Source organism: Gasterosteus aculeatus, unplaced genomic scaffold (assembly GCF_964276395.1).
Source record: "Gasterosteus aculeatus unplaced genomic scaffold, fGasAcu3.hap1.1 HAP1_SCAFFOLD_71, whole genome shotgun sequence".
Taxonomy (NCBI): Eukaryota; Metazoa; Chordata; class Actinopteri; order Perciformes; family Gasterosteidae; genus Gasterosteus; species Gasterosteus aculeatus.
Genome location: NW_027554926.1, coordinates 1 through 18,271, shown reverse-complemented (window position 1 = coordinate 18,271; position 18,271 = coordinate 1). Strand labels below are relative to the sequence as shown.

The 18,271-nt window shown below is 46.0% G+C and overlaps 15 non-coding genes across 15 annotated transcripts; all 15 read right to left on the bottom strand.

Moving 5' to 3' along the window:
* Positions 1-680: 680 nt before the first annotated feature.
* trnad-guc (transfer RNA aspartic acid (anticodon GUC)) lies at positions 681-752 on the bottom strand. Its single transcript has one exon. It is a non-coding gene; the product is annotated as a tRNA-Asp (tRNA).
* Positions 753-1,448: 696 nt separating this feature from the next.
* trnad-guc (transfer RNA aspartic acid (anticodon GUC)) lies at positions 1,449-1,520 on the bottom strand. The gene has a single exon. It is a non-coding gene; the product is annotated as a tRNA-Asp (tRNA).
* A 695-nt stretch (positions 1,521-2,215) lies between these two features.
* On the bottom strand, positions 2,216-2,287 carry trnad-guc (transfer RNA aspartic acid (anticodon GUC)). Its single transcript has one exon. It is a non-coding gene; the product is annotated as a tRNA-Asp (tRNA).
* A 2,233-nt stretch (positions 2,288-4,520) lies between these two features.
* trnad-guc (transfer RNA aspartic acid (anticodon GUC)) lies at positions 4,521-4,592 on the bottom strand. Its single transcript has one exon. It is a non-coding gene; the product is annotated as a tRNA-Asp (tRNA).
* A 1,463-nt stretch (positions 4,593-6,055) lies between these two features.
* Positions 6,056-6,127, bottom strand: trnad-guc (transfer RNA aspartic acid (anticodon GUC)). Its single transcript has one exon. It is a non-coding gene; the product is annotated as a tRNA-Asp (tRNA).
* Positions 6,128-7,592: 1,465 nt separating this feature from the next.
* trnad-guc (transfer RNA aspartic acid (anticodon GUC)) lies at positions 7,593-7,664 on the bottom strand. The gene has a single exon. It is a non-coding gene; the product is annotated as a tRNA-Asp (tRNA).
* A 1,463-nt stretch (positions 7,665-9,127) lies between these two features.
* On the bottom strand, positions 9,128-9,199 carry trnad-guc (transfer RNA aspartic acid (anticodon GUC)). The gene has a single exon. It is a non-coding gene; the product is annotated as a tRNA-Asp (tRNA).
* Positions 9,200-10,664: 1,465 nt separating this feature from the next.
* On the bottom strand, positions 10,665-10,736 carry trnad-guc (transfer RNA aspartic acid (anticodon GUC)). Its single transcript has one exon. It is a non-coding gene; the product is annotated as a tRNA-Asp (tRNA).
* A 696-nt stretch (positions 10,737-11,432) lies between these two features.
* On the bottom strand, positions 11,433-11,504 carry trnad-guc (transfer RNA aspartic acid (anticodon GUC)). The gene has a single exon. It is a non-coding gene; the product is annotated as a tRNA-Asp (tRNA).
* A 695-nt stretch (positions 11,505-12,199) lies between these two features.
* Positions 12,200-12,271, bottom strand: trnad-guc (transfer RNA aspartic acid (anticodon GUC)). The gene has a single exon. It is a non-coding gene; the product is annotated as a tRNA-Asp (tRNA).
* Positions 12,272-15,087: 2,816 nt separating this feature from the next.
* Positions 15,088-15,159, bottom strand: trnad-guc (transfer RNA aspartic acid (anticodon GUC)). The gene has a single exon. It is a non-coding gene; the product is annotated as a tRNA-Asp (tRNA).
* A 695-nt stretch (positions 15,160-15,854) lies between these two features.
* Positions 15,855-15,926, bottom strand: trnad-guc (transfer RNA aspartic acid (anticodon GUC)). Its single transcript has one exon. It is a non-coding gene; the product is annotated as a tRNA-Asp (tRNA).
* A 697-nt stretch (positions 15,927-16,623) lies between these two features.
* Positions 16,624-16,695, bottom strand: trnad-guc (transfer RNA aspartic acid (anticodon GUC)). Its single transcript has one exon. It is a non-coding gene; the product is annotated as a tRNA-Asp (tRNA).
* A 696-nt stretch (positions 16,696-17,391) lies between these two features.
* trnad-guc (transfer RNA aspartic acid (anticodon GUC)) lies at positions 17,392-17,463 on the bottom strand. Its single transcript has one exon. It is a non-coding gene; the product is annotated as a tRNA-Asp (tRNA).
* Positions 17,464-18,158: 695 nt separating this feature from the next.
* On the bottom strand, positions 18,159-18,230 carry trnad-guc (transfer RNA aspartic acid (anticodon GUC)). Its single transcript has one exon. It is a non-coding gene; the product is annotated as a tRNA-Asp (tRNA).
* Positions 18,231-18,271: the final 41 nt, after the last annotated feature.

Sequence of the window (18,271 nt, the reverse complement as noted above, 5' to 3'; positions counted from 1 at the left end):
TCTGGCAGCCTCAACTTCGGTCTTAACAGGAAGTATGGACTTGAACTGTGTCCATTTGGGCGGATACTCACTCCAGGCCGAGTTTGTTCTATCCTCCACTCCCTGGCTGAAAACCACAACCTCATACATGCAGGTGCTGATTTAGACTATTCCATAGTGATGATGGTCAATGCCTGATGAATCTGTTAGTTCAAGACCTTCTCCAAAGTACTTCTGCAAAGACAAAAGAGCAATACCAGTTGTGGATTGAGCAAACGTTTCTTTAGTGTAGCGGTGGTATCACGTTCGCCTAACATAGGAAAGGTCCCCAGTTTGAAACTGGGCGGAAACACTGTCCATTTGTCCTGCCTTCTCTGCAGCGGTGGATCTTCTTGCAACTGGTCAATAAAAGGACAGCTCTTCCAGGCTGCGCATAAGGCCACTAATGAAGCCAACCGATTGGCATCATCTGAGAGATGTCCTCCTGCATGCATTCGTTTGATTCAGCACTTCTTTGACAATATTGTCACACTTTTGCTAAGTGACAGAAGTGTGACTATCTGGACTCATGCTTTTAGCAACAGTCTGTTCAGGACCTGTAGTTTCAGTAGTAAAATAGTGTTAATCAGCATGAGTTGTGTTGCATAGGACAGGAGAAGCCAAGGAGAGTGAACAGTTTGTAGTTGCCTTTTGAAAAGAAGCTCCCCGTCAGGGAATCGAACCCTGGTCTTCTGCGTGACAAGCAGAGATACTGTCCACTATACTAACGAGGAGTGTATCTGAAAATTGTCTGGCAGCCTCAACTTCGGTCTTAAGAGGAAGTATGCACTTGAACTGCGTCCATTTGGGCGGATACTCACTCCAGGCCGAGTTTGTTCTATCCTCCACTCCCTGGCTGAAAACCACAACCTCCTACATGCAGGTGCTGATTTAGACTGTTCCATAGTGATGATGGTCAATGCCTGATGAATCTGTTAGTTCAAGACCTTCTCCAAAGTACTTCTGCAAAGACAAAAGGGCAATACCAGTGGTGGATTGAGCCAAGGTTACTTTAGTGTAGCGGTGGTATCACGATCGCCTAACATAGGAAAGGTCCTCAGTTTGAAACTGGGCATAAACACTGTCCATTTGTCCTGCCTTCTCTGCAGCGGTGGCTCTTCTTGCAACTGGTCAATAAAAGGACAGCTCTTCCAGGCTGCGCATTAGGCCACTAATGAAGCCATCCGATTGGCATCATCTGAGAGATGTCCTCCTGCATGCATTCGTTGGATTCAGCACTTCTTTGACAACATTGTCACACTTTTGCTAAGTGACAGAAGTGTGACAATCTGGACTCATGCTTTTAGCAACAGTCTGTTCAGGACCTGTAGTTTCAGTAGTAAAATAGCGTTAATCAGCATGAGTTGTGTTGCATAGGACAGGAGAAGCCAAGGAGAATGAAAAGTTTGTAGTTGCCATTTGAAAAGAAGCTCCCCGTCAGGGAATCGAACCCTGGTCTTCTGCGTGACAAGCAGAGATACTGTCCACTATACTAACGAGGAGTGTATCTGAAAATTGTCTGGCATCCTCAACTTCGGTCTTAAGAGGAAGTATGCACTTGAACTGCGTCCATTTGGGCGGATACTCACTCCAGGCCGAGTTTGATCTATCCTCCACTCCCTGGCTGAAAACCACGACCTCATACATGCAGGTGCTGATTTAGACTATTCCACAGTGATGAGGGTCAATGCCTGATGAATCTTTTAGTTCAAGACCTTCTCCAAAGTACTTCTGCAAAGACAAAAGGGCAATACCAGTGGTGGATTGAGCCGAGATTTCTTTAGTGTCGCGGTGGTATCACGTTCGCCTAACGTAGGAAAGGTCCATAGTTTGAAACTAGGCGGAAACACTGTCCATTTGTCCTGCCTTCTCTGCAGCGGGTAATCTTCTTGCAACTGGTCAATAAAAAACAGCTCTTCCAGGCTGCGCATAAGGCCACTGATGAAGCCAACCGATTGGCATCATCTGAGAGATGTCCTCCTGCATGCATTCGTTTGATTCAGCACTTCTTTGACAACATTGTCACAGTTTCGCTAAGTGATAGAAGTGTGACAATCTGGAGTCTTGCTTTTAGCAACAGTCTGTTCAGGACCTGTAGTTTCAGTAGTAAAATAGTGTTAATCAGCATGAGTTGTGTTGCATAGGACAGGAGAAGCCAAGGTGAGTGAACAGTTTGTGGTTGCCTTTTGAAAAGACGCTCCCCGTCAGGGAATCGAACCCTGGTCTTCTGCGTGACAAGCAGAGATACTGTCCACTATACTAACGAGGAGTGCATCTGAAAATTGTCTGGCAGCCTCAACTTCGGTCTTAACAGGAAGTATGGACTTGAACTGTGTCCATTTGGGCGGATACTCACTCCAGGCCGAGTTTGTTCTATCCTCCACTCCCTGGCTGAAAACCACGACCTCATACATGCAGGTGCTTATTTAGACTGTTCCATAGTGACGATGGTCAATGCCTGATGAATCTGTTAGTTCAAGACCTTCTCCAAAGTACTTCTGCAAAGACAAAAGGGCAATACCAGTGGTGGATTGAGCCGAGGTTTCTTTAGTGTAGCGGTGGTATCACGTTCGCCTAACATAGGAAAGGTCCCCAGTGTGAAACTGGGCCTGAAACACTGTCCATTTGTCCTGCTTTCTCTGCAGCGGTGGCTCTTCTTGCAACTGGTCAATAAAAGGACAGCTCTTCCAGGCTGCGCATAAGGCCACTAATGAAGCCAACCGATTGGCATCATCTGAGAGATGTCCTCCTGCATGCATTCGTTTGATTCAGCACTTCTTTGACAATATTGTCACACTTTTGCTAAGTGACAGAAGTGTGACTATCTGGACTCATGCTTTTAGCAACAGCCTGTTCAGGACCTGTAGTTTCAGTAGTAAAATAGTGTTAATCAGCATGAGTTGTGTTGCATAGGACAGGAGAAGCCAAGGAGAGTGAAAAGTTTGTAGTTGCCTTTTGAAAAGAAGCTCCCCGTCAGGGAATCCAACCCTGGTCTTCTGCGTGACAAGCAGAGATACTGTCCACTATACTAACGAGGAGTGCATCTGAAAATTGTCTGGCAGCCTCAACTTCGGTCTTAAGAGGAAGTATGCACTTGAACTGTGTCCATTTGGGCGGATACTCACTCCAGGCCGAGTTTGTTCTATCCTCCACTCCCTGGCTGAAAACCACAACCTCATACATGCAGGTGCTGATTTAGACTATTCCATAGTGATGATGGTCAATGCCTGATGAATCTGTTGGTTCAAGACCTTCTCCAAAGTACTTCTGCAAAGACAAAAGGGCAATACCAGTGGTGGATTGAGCCAAGGTTTTTTTAGTGTAGCGGTGGTATCACGTTCGCCTAACATAGAAAAGGTCCATAGTTTGAAACTGGGCGGAAACACTGTCGATTTGACCTGCTTTCTCTGGAGCGGGGAATCTTCTTGCAACTGGTCAATAAAAAGACAGCTCTTCCAGGCTGCGCATAAGGCCACTGATGAAGCCAACCGATTGGCATCATCTGAGAAATGTCCTCCGGCATGCATTCGTTTGATTCAGCACTTCTTTGACAATATTGTCACACTTTTGCTAAGTGACAGAAGTGTGACTATCTGGACTCATGCTTTTAGCAACAGTCTGTTCAGGACCTGTAGTTTCAGTAGTAAAATAGTGTTAATCAGCATGAGTTGTGTTGCATAGGACAGGAGAAGCCAAGGAGAGTGAAAAGTTTGTAGTTGCCTTTTGAAAAGAAGCTCCCCGTCAGGGAATCCAACCCTGGTCTTCTGCGTGACAAGCAGAGATACTGTCCACTATACTAACGAGGAGTGCATCTGAAAATTGTCTGGCAGCCTCAACTTCGGTCTTAAGAGGAAGTATGCACTTGAACTGTGTCCATTTGGGCGGATACTCACTCCAGGCCGAGTTTGTTCTATCCTCCACTCCCTGGCTGAAAACCACAACCTCATACATGCAGGTGCTGATTTAGACTATTCCATAGTGATGATGGTCAATGCCTGATGAATCTGTTGGTTCAAGACCTTCTCCAAAGTACTTCTGCAAAGACAAAAGGGCAATACCAGTGGTGGATTGAGCCAAGGTTTTTTTAGTGTAGCGGTGGTATCACGTTCGCCTAACATAGAAAAGGTCCATAGTTTGAAACTGGGCGGAAACACTGTCGATTTGACCTGCTTTCTCTGGAGCGGGGAATCTTCTTGCAACTGGTCAATAAAAAGACAGCTCTTCCAGGCTGCGCATAAGGCCACTGATGAAGCCAACCGATTGGCATCATCTGAGAAATGTCCTCCGGCATGCATTCGTTTGATTCAGCACTTCTTTGACAATATTGTCACACTTTTGCTAAGTGACAGAAGTGTGACTATCTGGACTCATGCTTTTAGCAACAGTCTGTTCAGGACCTGTAGTTTCAGTAGTAAAATAGTGTTAATCAGCATGAGTTGTGTTGCATAGGACAGGAGAAGCCAAGGAGAGTGAAAAGTTTGTAGTTGCCTTTTGAAAAGAAGCTCCCCGTCAGGGAATCGAACCCTGGTCTTCTGCGTGACAAGCAGAGATACTGTCCACTATACTAACGAGGAGTGTATTGGAAAATTGTCTGGCAGCCTCAACTTCGGTCTTAAGAGGAAGTATGCACTTGAACTGCGTCCATTTGGGCGGATACTCACTCCAGGCCGAGTTTGTTCTATCCTCCACTCCCTGGCTGAAAACCACAACCTCCTACATGCAGGTGCTGATTTAGACTGTTCCATAGTGATGATGGTCAATGCCTGATGAATTTGTTAGTTCAAGACCTTCTCCAAAGTACTTCTGCAAAGACAAAAGAGCAATACCAGTTGTGGATTGAGCAAACGTTTCTTTAGTGTAGCGGTGGTATCACGTTCGCCTAACATAGGAAAGGTCCCCAGTTTGAAACTGGGCGGAAACACTGTCCATTTGTCCTGCCTTCTCTGCAGCGGGTAATCTTCTTGCAACTGGTCAATAAAAAACAGCTCTTCCAGGCTGCGCATAAGGCCACTGATGAAGCCAACCGATTGGCATCATCTGAGAGATGTCCTCCTGCATGCATTCGTTTGATTCAGCACTTCTTTGACAACATTGTCACAGTTTCGCTAAGTGATAGAAGTGTGACAATCTGGAGTCTTGCTTTTAGCAACAGTCTGTTCAGGACCTGTAGTTTCAGTAGTAAAATAGTGATAATCAGCATGAGTTGTGTTGCATAGGACAGGAGAAGCCAAGGTGAGTGAACAGTTTGTGGTTGCCTTTTGAAAAGAAGCTCCCCGTCAGGGAATCGAACCCTGGTCTTCTGCGTGACAAGCAGAGATACTGTCCATTATACTAACGAGGAGTACATCTGAAAATTGTCTGGCAGCCTCAACTTCGGTCTTAAGAGGAAGTATGCACTTGAACTGTGTCCATTTGGGCGGATACTCACTCCAGGCCGAGTTTGTTCTATCCTCCACTCCCTGGCTGAAAACCACAACCTCATACATGCAGGTGCTGATTTAGACTGTTCCATAGTGACGATGGTCAATGCCTGATGAATCTGTTAGTTCAAGACCTTCTCCAAAGTACTTCTGCAAAGACAAAAGGGCAATACCAGTGGTGGATTGAGCCGAGGTTTCTTTAGTGTAGCGGTGGTATCACGTTCGCCTAACATAGGAAAGGTCCTCAGTTTGAAACTGGGCATAAACACTGTCCATTTGTCCTGCCTTCTCTGCAGCGGTGGCTCTTCTTGCAACTGGTCAATAAAAGGACAGCTCTTCCAGGCTGCGCATTAGGCCACTAATGAAGCCATCCGATTGGCATCATCTGAGAGATGTCCTCCTGCATGCATTCGTTTGATTCAGCACTTCTTTGACAACATTGTCACAGTTTCGCTAAGTGATAGAAGTGTGACAATCTGGAGTCTTGCTTTTAGCAACAGTCTGTTCAGGACCTGTAGTTTCAGTAGTAAAATAGTGATAATCAGCATGAGTTGTGTTGCATAGGACAGGAGAAGCCAAGGTGAGTGAACAGTTTGTGGTTGCCTTTTGAAAAGACGCTCCCCGTCAGGGAATCGAACCCTGGTCTTCTGCGTGACAAGCAGAGATACTGTCCACTATACTAACGAGGAGTGCATCTGAAAATTGTCTGGCAGCCTCAACTTCGGTCTTAAGAGGAAGTATGGACTTGAACTGTGTCCATTTGGGCGGATACTCACTCCAGGCCGAGTTTGTTCTATCCTCCACTCCCTGGCTGAAAACCACGACCTCATACATGCAGGTGCTGATTTAGACTGTTCCATAGTGACGATGGTCAATGCCTGATGAATCTGTTAGTTTAAGACCTTCTCCAAAGTACTTCTGCAAAGACAAAAGGGCAATACCAGTGGTGGATTGAGCCGAGGTTTCTTTAGTGTAGCGGTGGTATCACGTTCGCCTAACATAGGAAAGGTCCCCAGTGTGAAACTGGGCCTGAACCACTGTCCATTTGTCCTGCTTTCTCTGCAGCGGTGGCTCTTCTTGCAACTGGTCAATAAAAGGACAGCTCTTCCAGGCTGCGCATAAGGCCACTAATGAAGCCAACCGATTGGCATCATCTGAGAGATGTCCTCCTGCATGCATTCGTTTGATTCAGCACTTCTTTGACAATATTGTCACACTTTTGCTAAGTGACAGAAGTGTGACTATCTGGACTCATGCTTTTAGCAACAGTCTGTTCAGGACCTGTAGCTTCAGTAGTAAAATAGTGTTAATCAGCATGAGTTGTGTTGCATAGGACAGGAGAAGCCAAGGAGAGTGAAAAGTTTGTAGTTGCCTTTTGAAAAGAAGCTCCCCTTCAGGGAATCGAACCCTGGTCTTCTGCGTGACAAGCAGAGATACTGTCCACTATACTAACGAGGAGTGCATCTGAAAATTGTCTGGCAGCCTCAACTTCGGTCTTAAGAGGAAGTATGCACTTGAACTGTGTCCATTTGGGCGGATACTCACTCCAGGCCGAGTTTGTTCTATCCTCCACTCCCTGGCTGAAAACCACAACCTCATACATGCAGGTGCTGATTTAGACTATTCCATAGTGATGATGGTCAATGCCTGATGAATCTGTTGGTTCAAGACCTTCTCCAAAGTACTTCTGCAAAGACAAAAGGGCAATACCAGTGGTGGATTGAGCCAAGGTTTCTTTAGTGTAGCGGTGGTATCACGTTCGCCTAACATAGAAAAGGTCCATAGTTTGAAACTGGGCGGAAACACTGTCGATTTGACCTGCTTTCTCTGGAGCGGGGAATCTTCTTGCAACTGGTCAATAAAAAGACAGCTCTTCCAGGCTGCGCATAAGGCCACTGATGAAGCCAACCGATTGGCATCATCTGAGAAATGTCCTCCGGCATGCATTCGTTTGATTCAGCACTTCTTTGACAATATTGTCACACTTTTGCTAAGTGACAGAAGTGTGACTATCTGGACTCATGCTTTTAGCAACAGTCTGTTCAGGACCTGTAGTTTCAGTAGTAAAATAGTGTTAATCAGCATGAGTTGTGTTGCATAGGACAGGAGAAGCCAAGGAGAGTGAAAAGTTTGTAGTTGCCTTTTGAAAAGAAGCTCCCCGTCAGGGAATCGAACCCTGGTCTTCTGCGTGACAAGCAGAGATACTGTCCACTATACTAACGAGGAGTGTATTGGAAAATTGTCTGGCAGCCTCAACTTCGGTCTTAAGAGGAAGTATGCACTTGAACTGCGTCCATTTGGGCGGATACTCACTCCAGGCCGAGTTTGTTCTATCCTCCACTCCCTGGCTGAAAACCACAACCTCCTACATGCAGGTGCTGATTTAGACTGTTCCATAGTGATGATGGTCAATGCCTGATGAATTTGTTAGTTCAAGACCTTCTCCAAAGTACTTCTGCAAAGACAAAAGAGCAATACCAGTTGTGGATTGAGCAAACGTTTCTTTAGTGTAGCGGTGGTATCACGTTCGCCTAACATAGGAAAGGTCCCCAGTTTGAAACTGGGCGGAAACACTGTCCATTTGTCCTGCCTTCTCTGCAGCGGGTAATCTTCTTGCAACTGGTCAATAAAAAACAGCTCTTCCAGGCTGCGCATAAGGCCACTGATGAAGCCAACCGATTGGCATCATCTGAGAGATGTCCTCCTGCATGCATTCGTTTGATTCAGCACTTCTTTGACAACATTGTCACAGTTTCGCTAAGTGATAGAAGTGTGACAATCTGGAGTCTTGCTTTTAGCAACAGTCTGTTCAGGACCTGTAGTTTCAGTAGTAAAATAGTGATAATCAGCATGAGTTGTGTTGCATAGGACAGGAGAAGCCAAGGTGAGTGAACAGTTTGTGGTTGCCTTTTGAAAAGAAGCTCCCCGTCAGGGAATCGAACCCTGGTCTTCTGCGTGACAAGCAGAGATACTGTCCATTATACTAACGAGGAGTACATCTGAAAATTGTCTGGCAGCCTCAACTTCGGTCTTAAGAGGAAGTATGCACTTGAACTGTGTCCATTTGGGCGGATACTCACTCCAGGCCGAGTTTGTTCTATCCTCCACTCCCTGGCTGAAAACCACAACCTCATACATGCAGGTGCTGATTTAGACTGTTCCATAGTGACGATGGTCAATGCCTGATGAATCTGTTAGTTCAAGACCTTCTCCAAAGTACTTCTGCAAAGACAAAAGGGCAATACCAGTGGTGGATTGAGCCGAGGTTTCTTTAGTGTAGCGGTGGTATCACGTTCGCCTAACATAGGAAAGGTCCTCAGTTTGAAACTGGGCATAAACACTGTCCATTTGTCCTGCCTTCTCTGCAGCGGTGGCTCTTCTTGCAACTGGTCAATAAAAGGACAGCTCTTCCAGGCTGCGCATTAGGCCACTAATGAAGCCATCCGATTGGCATCATCTGAGAGATGTCCTCCTGCATGCATTCGTTTGATTCAGCACTTCTTTGACAACATTGTCACAGTTTCGCTAAGTGATAGAAGTGTGACAATCTGGAGTCTTGCTTTTAGCAACAGTCTGTTCAGGACCTGTAGTTTCAGTAGTAAAATAGTGATAATCAGCATGAGTTGTGTTGCATAGGACAGGAGAAGCCAAGGTGAGTGAACAGTTTGTGGTTGCCTTTTGAAAAGACGCTCCCCGTCAGGGAATCGAACCCTGGTCTTCTGCGTGACAAGCAGAGATACTGTCCACTATACTAACGAGGAGTGCATCTGAAAATTGTCTGGCAGCCTCAACTTCGGTCTTAAGAGGAAGTATGGACTTGAACTGTGTCCATTTGGGCGGATACTCACTCCAGGCCGAGTTTGTTCTATCCTCCACTCCCTGGCTGAAAACCACGACCTCATACATGCAGGTGCTGATTTAGACTGTTCCATAGTGACGATGGTCAATGCCTGATGAATCTGTTAGTTTAAGACCTTCTCCAAAGTACTTCTGCAAAGACAAAAGGGCAATACCAGTGGTGGATTGAGCCGAGGTTTCTTTAGTGTAGCGGTGGTATCACGTTCGCCTAACATAGGAAAGGTCCCCAGTGTGAAACTGGGCCTGAACCACTGTCCATTTGTCCTGCTTTCTCTGCAGCGGTGGCTCTTCTTGCAACTGGTCAATAAAAGGACAGCTCTTCCAGGCTGCGCATAAGGCCACTAATGAAGCCAACCGATTGGCATCATCTGAGAGATGTCCTCCTGCATGCATTCGTTTGATTCAGCACTTCTTTGACAATATTGTCACACTTTTGCTAAGTGACAGAAGTGTGACTATCTGGACTCATGCTTTTAGCAACAGTCTGTTCAGGACCTGTAGCTTCAGTAGTAAAATAGTGTTAATCAGCATGAGTTGTGTTGCATAGGACAGGAGAAGCCAAGGAGAGTGAAAAGTTTGTAGTTGCCTTTTGAAAAGAAGCTCCCCTTCAGGGAATCGAACCCTGGTCTTCTGCGTGACAAGCAGAGATACTGTCCACTATACTAACGAGGAGTGCATCTGAAAATTGTCTGGCAGCCTCAACTTCGGTCTTAAGAGGAAGTATGCACTTGAACTGTGTCCATTTGGGCGGATACTCACTCCAGGCCGAGTTTGTTCTATCCTCCACTCCCTGGCTGAAAACCACAACCTCATACATGCAGGTGCTGATTTAGACTATTCCATAGTGATGATGGTCAATGCCTGATGAATCTGTTGGTTCAAGACCTTCTCCAAAGTACTTCTGCAAAGACAAAAGGGCAATACCAGTGGTGGATTGAGCCAAGGTTTCTTTAGTGTAGCGGTGGTATCACGTTCGCCTAACATAGAAAAGGTCCATAGTTTGAAACTGGGCGGAAACACTGTCCATTTGACCTGCTTTCTCTGCAGCGGGGAATCTTCTTGCAACTGGTCAATAAAAAGACAGCTCTTCCAGGCTGCGCATAAGGCCACTGATGAAGCCAACCGATTGGCATCATCTGAGAGATGTCCTCCTGCATGCATTCGTTTGATTCAGCACTTCTTTGACAACATTGTCACAGTTTCGCTAAGTGATAGAAGTGTGACAATCTGGAGTCTTGCTTTTAGCAACAGTCTGTTCAGGACCTGTAGTTTCAGTAGTAAAATAGTGATAATCAGCATGAGTTGTGTTGCATAGGACAGGAGAAGCCAAGGTGAGTGAACAGTTTGTGGTTGCCTTTTGAAAAGACGCTCCCCGTCAGGGAATCGAACCCTGGTCTTCTGCGTGACAAGCAGAGATACTGTCCACTATACTAACGAGGAGTGCATCTGAAAATTGTCTGGCAGCCTCAACTTCGGTCTTAAGAGGAAGTATGGACTTGAACTGTGTCCATTTGGGCGGATACTCACTCCAGGCCGAGTTTGTTCTATCCTCCACTCCCTGGCTGAAAACCACGACCTCATACATGCAGGTGCTGATTTAGACTGTTCCATAGTGACGATGGTCAATGCCTGATGAATCTGTTAGTTCAAGACCTTCTCTAAAGTACTTCTGCAAAGACAAAAGGGCAATACCAGTGGTGGATTGAGCCGAGGTTTCTTTAGTGTAGCGGTGGTATCACGATCGCCTAACATAGGAAAGGTCGTCAGTTTGAAACTGGGCATAAACACTGTCCATTTGTCCTGCCTTCTCTGCAGCGGTGGCTCTTCTTGCAACTGGTCAATAAAAGGACAGCTCTTCCAGGCTGCGCATTAGGCCACTAATGAAGCCATCCGATTGGCATCATCTGAGAGATGTCCTCCTGCATGCATTCGTTGGATTCAGCACTTCTTTGACAACATTGTCACACTTTTGCTAAGTGACAGAAGTGTGACAATCTGGACTCATGCTTTTAGCAACAGTCTGTTCAGGACCTGTAGTTTCAGTAGTAAAATAGCGTTAATCAGCATGAGTTGTGTTGCATAGGACAGGAGAAGCCAAGGAGAATGAAAAGTTTGTAGTTGCCATTTAAAAAGAAGCTCCCCGTCAGGGAATCGAACCCTGGTCTTCTGCGTGACAAGCAGAGATACTGTCCACTATACTAACGAGGAGTGTATCTGAAAATTGTCTGGCATCCTCAACTTCGGTCTTAAGAGGAAGTATGCACTTGAACTGCGTCCATTTGGGCGGATACTCACTCCAGGCCGAGTTTGATCTATCCTCCACTCCCTGGCTGAAAACCACGACCTCATACATGCAGGTGCTGATTTAGACTATTCCACAGTGATGATGGTCAATGCCTGATGAATCTTTTAGTTCAAGACCTTCTCCAAAGTACTTCTGCAAAGACAAAAGGGCAATACCAGTGGTGGATTGAGCCGAGATTTCTTTAGTGTCGCGGTGGTATCACGTTCGCCTAACGTAGGAAAGGTCCATAGTTTGAAACTAGGCGGAAACACTGTCCATTTGTCCTGCCTTCTCTGCAGCGGGTAATCTTCTTGCAACTGGTCAATAAAAAACAGCTCTTCCAGGCTGCGCATAAGGCCACTGATGAAGCCAACCGATTGGCATCATCTGAGAGATGTCCTCCTGCATGCATTCGTTTGATTCAGCACTTCTCTGACAACATTGTCACAGTTTCGCTAAGTGATAGAAGTGTGACAATCTGGAGTCTTGCTTTTAGCAACAGTCTGTTCAGGACCTGTAGTTTCAGTAGTAAAATAGTGTTAATCAGCATGAGTTGTGTTGCATAGGACAGGAGAAGCCAAGGTGAGTGAACAGTTTGTGGTTGCCTTTTGAAAAGACGCTCCCCGTCAGGGAATCGAACCCTGGTCTTCTGCGTGACAAGCAGAGATACTGTCCACTATACTAACGAGGAGTGCATCTGAAAATTGTCTGGCAGCCTCAACTTCGGTCTTAACAGGAAGTATGGACTTGAACTGTGTCCATTTGGGCGGATACTCACTCCAGGCCGAGTTTGTTCTATCCTCCACTCCCTGGCTGAAAACCACGACCTCATACATGCAGGTGCTTATTTAGACTGTTCCATAGTGACGATGGTCAATGCCTGATGAATCTGTTAGTTCAAGACCTTCTCCAAAGTACTTCTGCAAAGACAAAAGGGCAATACCAGTGGTGGATTGAGCCGAGGTTTCTTTAGTGTAGCGGTGGTATCACGTTCGCCTAACATAGGAAAGGTCCCCAGTGTGAAACTGGGCCTGAAACACTGTCCATTTGTCCTGCTTTCTCTGCAGCGGTGGCTCTTCTTGCAACTGGTCAATAAAAGGACAGCTCTTCCAGGCTGCGCATAAGGCCACTAATGAAGCCAACCGATTGGCATCATCTGAGAGATGTCCTCCTGCATGCATTCGTTTGATTCAGCACTTCTTTGACAATATTGTCACACTTTTGCTAAGTGACAGAAGTGTGACTATCTGGACTCATGCTTTTAGCAACAGCCTGTTCAGGACCTGTAGTTTCAGTAGTAAAATAGTGTTAATCAGCATGAGTTGTGTTGCATAGGACAGGAGAAGCCAAGGAGAGTGAAAAGTTTGTAGTTGCCTTTTGAAAAGAAGCTCCCCGTCAGGGAATCCAACCCTGGTCTTCTGCGTGACAAGCAGAGATACTGTCCACTATACTAACGAGGAGTGCATCTGAAAATTGTCTGGCAGCCTCAACTTCGGTCTTAAGAGGAAGTATGCACTTGAACTGTGTCCATTTGGGCGGATACTCACTCCAGGCCGAGTTTGTTCTATCCTCCACTCCCTGGCTGAAAACCACAACCTCATACATGCAGGTGCTGATTTAGACTATTCCATAGTGATGATGGTCAATGCCTGATGAATCTGTTGGTTCAAGACCTTCTCCAAAGTACTTCTGCAAAGACAAAAGGGCAATACCAGTGGTGGATTGAGCCAAGGTTTTTTTAGTGTAGCGGTGGTATCACGTTCGCCTAACATAGAAAAGGTCCATAGTTTGAAACTGGGCGGAAACACTGTCGATTTGACCTGCTTTCTCTGGAGCGGGGAATCTTCTTGCAACTGGTCAATAAAAAGACAGCTCTTCCAGGCTGCTGTAAGAATACGTGTTCAAGATTTGGAGCCTGGTCGGGGTTATCAAAAATTCAGCCGAATGACTTCTCTCGTTCTGGGAAATTTATTTGTCAGATCACAGGTCAAGTATCAGCGCTGCGTTTGCAAAGGCAGGAGCAGTTCAGGCAGCACACAGGCCGGAAGAACAACTAACTAACATCAGCAAGAACATCATGTTTTATAACCCTTGAAAGACAGAGAAGGAAATATTTCTATTGGCCCTAAACTGGCGTAGAGGAGGACCTTCCACCTCCCGCATCTAAGATCCGGTCACATCCAATGTCCAGACTCCTGACTTAACGTAAACATCGTAAACAGAGTGTGTATGTTGAATAGTGTTGGTGTGTCCCTAACCCCCCTTTGGCTGGTAAATCTTCTAGTTGACCCGCAGACCTTACATTCCTCAGCCAGGACAGAAACTGACTCCCCATCCTGTCGGACTCGTGTCTGCCTGCTTGGCAGATCCTGCTTACCCCCTTACCTAACTCTTAAATCAAGACAAGACAGCAAACCCCCAACTAAGCCCATGAAAAGAACTTTTGATTATCACTGCGCATAAGGCCACTGATGAAGCCAACCGATTGGCATCATCTGAGAAATGTCCTCCGGCATGCATTCGTTTGATTCAGCACTTCTTTGACAATATTGTCACACTTTTGCTAAGTGACAGAAGTGTGACTATCTGGACTCATGCTTTTAGCAACAGTCTGTTCAGGACCTGTAGTTTCAGTAGTAAAATAGTGTTAATCAGCATGAGTTGTGTTGCATAGGACAGGAGAAGCCAAGGAGAGTGAAAAGTTTGTAGTTGCCTTTTGAAAAGAAGCTCCCCGTCAGGGAATCCAACCCTGGTCTTCTGCGTGACAAGCAGAGATACTGTCCACTATACTAACGAGGAGTGCATCTGAAAATTGTCTGGCAGCCTCAACTTCGGTCTTAAGAGGAAGTATGCACTTGAACTGTGTCCATTTGGGCGGATACTCACTCCAGGCCGAGTTTGTTCTATCCTCCACTCCCTGGCTGAAAACCACAACCTCATACATGCAGGTGCTGATTTAGACTATTCCATAGTGATGATGGTCAATGCCTGATGAATCTGTTGGTTCAAGACCTTCTCCAAAGTACTTCTGCAAAGACAAAAGGGCAATACCAGTGGTGGATTGAGCCAAGGTTTTTTTAGTGTAGCGGTGGTATCACGTTCGCCTAACATAGAAAAGGTCCATAGTTTGAAACTGGGCGGAAACACTGTCGATTTGACCTGCTTTCTCTGGAGCGGTGGCTCTTCTTGCAACTGGTCAATAAAAGGACAGCTCTTCCAGGCTGCGCATAAGGCCACTAATGAAGCCAACCGATTGGCTTCATTAGTGGCATCATCTGAGAGATGTCCTCCTGCATGCATTCGTTTGATTCAGCACTTCTTTGACAATATTGTCACACTTTTGCTAAGTGACAGAAGTGTGACTATCTGGACTCATGCTTTTAGCAACAGTCTGTTCAGGACCTGTAGTTTCAGTAGTAAAATAGTGTTAATCAGCATGAGTTGTGTTGCATAGGACAGGAGAAGCCAAGGAGAGTGAAAAGTTTGTAGTTGCCTTTTGAAAAGAAGCTCCCCGTCAGGGAATCGAACCCTGGTCTTCTGCGTGACAAGCAGAGATACTGTCCACTATACTAACGAGGAGTGCATCTGAAAATTGTCTGGCAGCCTCAACTTCGGTCTTAAGAGGAAGTATGCACTTGAACTGCGTCCATTTGGGCGGATACTCACTCCAGGCCGAGTTTGATCTATCCTCCACTCCCTGGCTGAAAACCACGACCTCATACATGCAGGTGCTGATTTAGACTATTCCACAGTGATGATGGTCAATGCCTGATGAATCTTTTAGTTCAAGACCTTCTCCAAAGTACTTCTGCAAAGACAAAAGGGCAATACCAGTGGTGGATTGAGCCGAGATTTCTTTAGTGTCGCGGTGGTATCACGTTCGCCTAACGTAGGAAAGGTCCATAGTTTGAAACTAGGCGGAAACACTGTCCATTTGTCCTGCCTTCTCTGCAGCGGGTAATCTTCTTGCAACTGGTCAATAAAAAACAGCTCTTCCAGGCTGCGCATAAGGCCACTGATGAAGCCAACCGATTGGCATCATCTGAGAGATGTCCTCCTGCATGCATTCGTTTGATTCAGCACTTCTTTGACAACATTGTCACAGTTTCGCTAAGTGATAGAAGTGTGACAATCTGGAGTCTTGCTTTTAGCAACAGTCTGTTCAGGACCTGTAGTTTCAGTAGTAAAATAGTGTTAATCAGCATGAGTTGTGTTGCATAGGACAGGAGAAGCCAAGGTGAGTGAACAGTTTGTGGTTGCCTTTTGAAAAGACGCTCCCCGTCAGGGAATCGAACCCTGGTCTTCTGCGTGACAAGCAGAGATACTGTCCACTATACTAACGAGGAGTGCATCTGAAAATTGTCTGGCAGCCTCAACTTCGGTCTTAACAGGAAGTATGGACTTGAACTGTGTCCATTTGGGCGGATACTCACTCCAGGCCGAGTTTGTTCTATCCTCCACTCCCTGGCTGAAAACCACGACCTCATACATGCAGGTGCTTATTTAGACTGTTCCATAGTGACGATGGTCAATGCCTGATGAATCTGTTAGTTCAAGACCTTCTCCAAAGTACTTCTGCAAAGACAAAAGGGCAATACCAGTGGTGGATTGAGCCGAGGTTTCTTTAGTGTAGCGGTGGTATCACGTTCGCCTAACATAGGAAAGGTCCCCAGTGTGAAACTGGGCCTGAAACACTGTCCATTTGACCTGCTTTCTCTGGAGCGGGGAATCTTCTTGCAACTGGTCAATAAAAAGACAGCTCTTCCAGGCTGCGCATAAGGCCACTGATGAAGCCAACCGATTGGCATCATCTGAGAAATGTCCTCCGGCATGCATTCGTTTGATTCAGCACTTCTTTGACAACATTGTCACACTTTTGCTAAGTGACAGAAGTGTGACAATCTGGACTCATGCTTTTAGCAACAGTCTGTTCAGGACCTGTAGTTTCAGTAGTAAAATAGTGTTAATCAGCATGAGTTGTGTTGCATAGGACAGGAGAAGCCAAGGAGAGTGAAAAGTTTGTAGTTGCCTTTTGAAAAGAAGCTCCCCGTCAGGGAATCGAACCCTGGTCTTCTGCGTGACAAGCAGAGATACTGTCCACTATACTAACGAGGAGTGCATCTGAAAATTGTCTGGCAGCCTCAACTTCGGTCTTAAGAGGAAGTATGCACTTGAACTGCGTCCATTTGGGCGGATACTCACTCCAGGCCGAGTTTGTTCTATCCTCCACTCCCTGGCTGAAAACCACAACCTCCTACATGCAGGTGCTGATTTAGACTGTTCCATAGTGATGATGGTCAATGCCTGATGAATCTGTTAGTTCAAGACCTTCTCCAAAGTACTTCTGCAAAGACAAAAGGGCAATACCAGTGGTGGATTGAGCCAAGGTTTCTTTAGTGTAGCGGTGGTATCACGATCGCCTAACATAGGAAAGGTCCTCAGTTTGAAACTGGGCATAAACACTGTCCATTTGTCCTGCCTTCTCTGCAGCGGTGGCTCTTCTTGCAACTGGTCAATAAAAGGACAGCTCTTCCAGGCTGCGCATTAGGCCACTAATGAAGCCATCCGATTGGCATCATCTGAGAGATGTCCTCCTGCATGCATTCGTTGGATTCAGCACTTCTTTGACAACATTGTCACACTTTTGCTAAGTGACAGAAGTGTGACAATCTGGACTCATGCTTTTAGCAACAGTCTGTTCAGGACCTGTAGTTTCAGTAGTAAAATAGCGTTAATCAGCATGAGTTGTGTTGCATAGGACAGGAGAAGCCAAGGAGAATGAAAAGTTTGTAGTTGCCATTTGAAAAGAAGCTCCCCGTCAGGGAATCGAACCCTGGTCTTCTGCGTGACAAGCAGAGATACTGTCCACTATACTAACGAGGAGTGTATCTGAAAATTGTCTGGCATCCTCAACTTCGGTCTTAAGAGGAAGTATGCACTTGAACTGCGTCCATTTGGGCGGATACTCACTCCAGGCCGAGTTTGATCTATCCTCCACTCCCTGGCTGAAAACCACGACCTCATACATGCAGGTGCTGATTTAGACTATTCCACAGTGATGATGGTCAATGCCTGATGAATCTTTTAGTTCAAGACCTTCTCCAAAGTACTTCTGCAAAGACAAAAGGGCAATACCAGTGGTGGATTGAGCCGAGATTTCTTTAGTGTCGCGGTGGTATCACGTTCGCCTAACGTAGGAAAGGTCCATAGTTTGAAACTAGGCGGAAACACTGTCCATTTGTCCTGCCTTCTCTGCAGCGGGTAATCTTCTTGCAACTGGTCAATAAAAAACAGCTCTTCCAGGCTGCGCATAAGGCCACTGATGAAGCCAACCGATTGGCATCATCTGAGAGATGTCCTCCTGCATGCATTCGTTTGATTCAGCACTTCTTTGACAACATTGTCACAGTTTCGCTAAGTGATAGAAGTGTGACAATCTGGAGTCTTGCTTTTAGCAACAGTCTGTTCAGGACCTGTAGTTTCAGTAGTAAAATAGTGTTAATCAGCATGAGTTGTGTTGCATAGGACAGGAGAAGCCAAGGTGAGTGAACAGTTTGTGGTTGCCTTTTGAAAAGACGCTCCCCGTCAGGGAATCGAACCCTGGTCTTCTGCGTGACAAGCAGAGATACTGTCCACTATACTAACGAGGAGTGCATCTGAAAATTGTCTGGCAGCCTCAACTTCGGTCTTA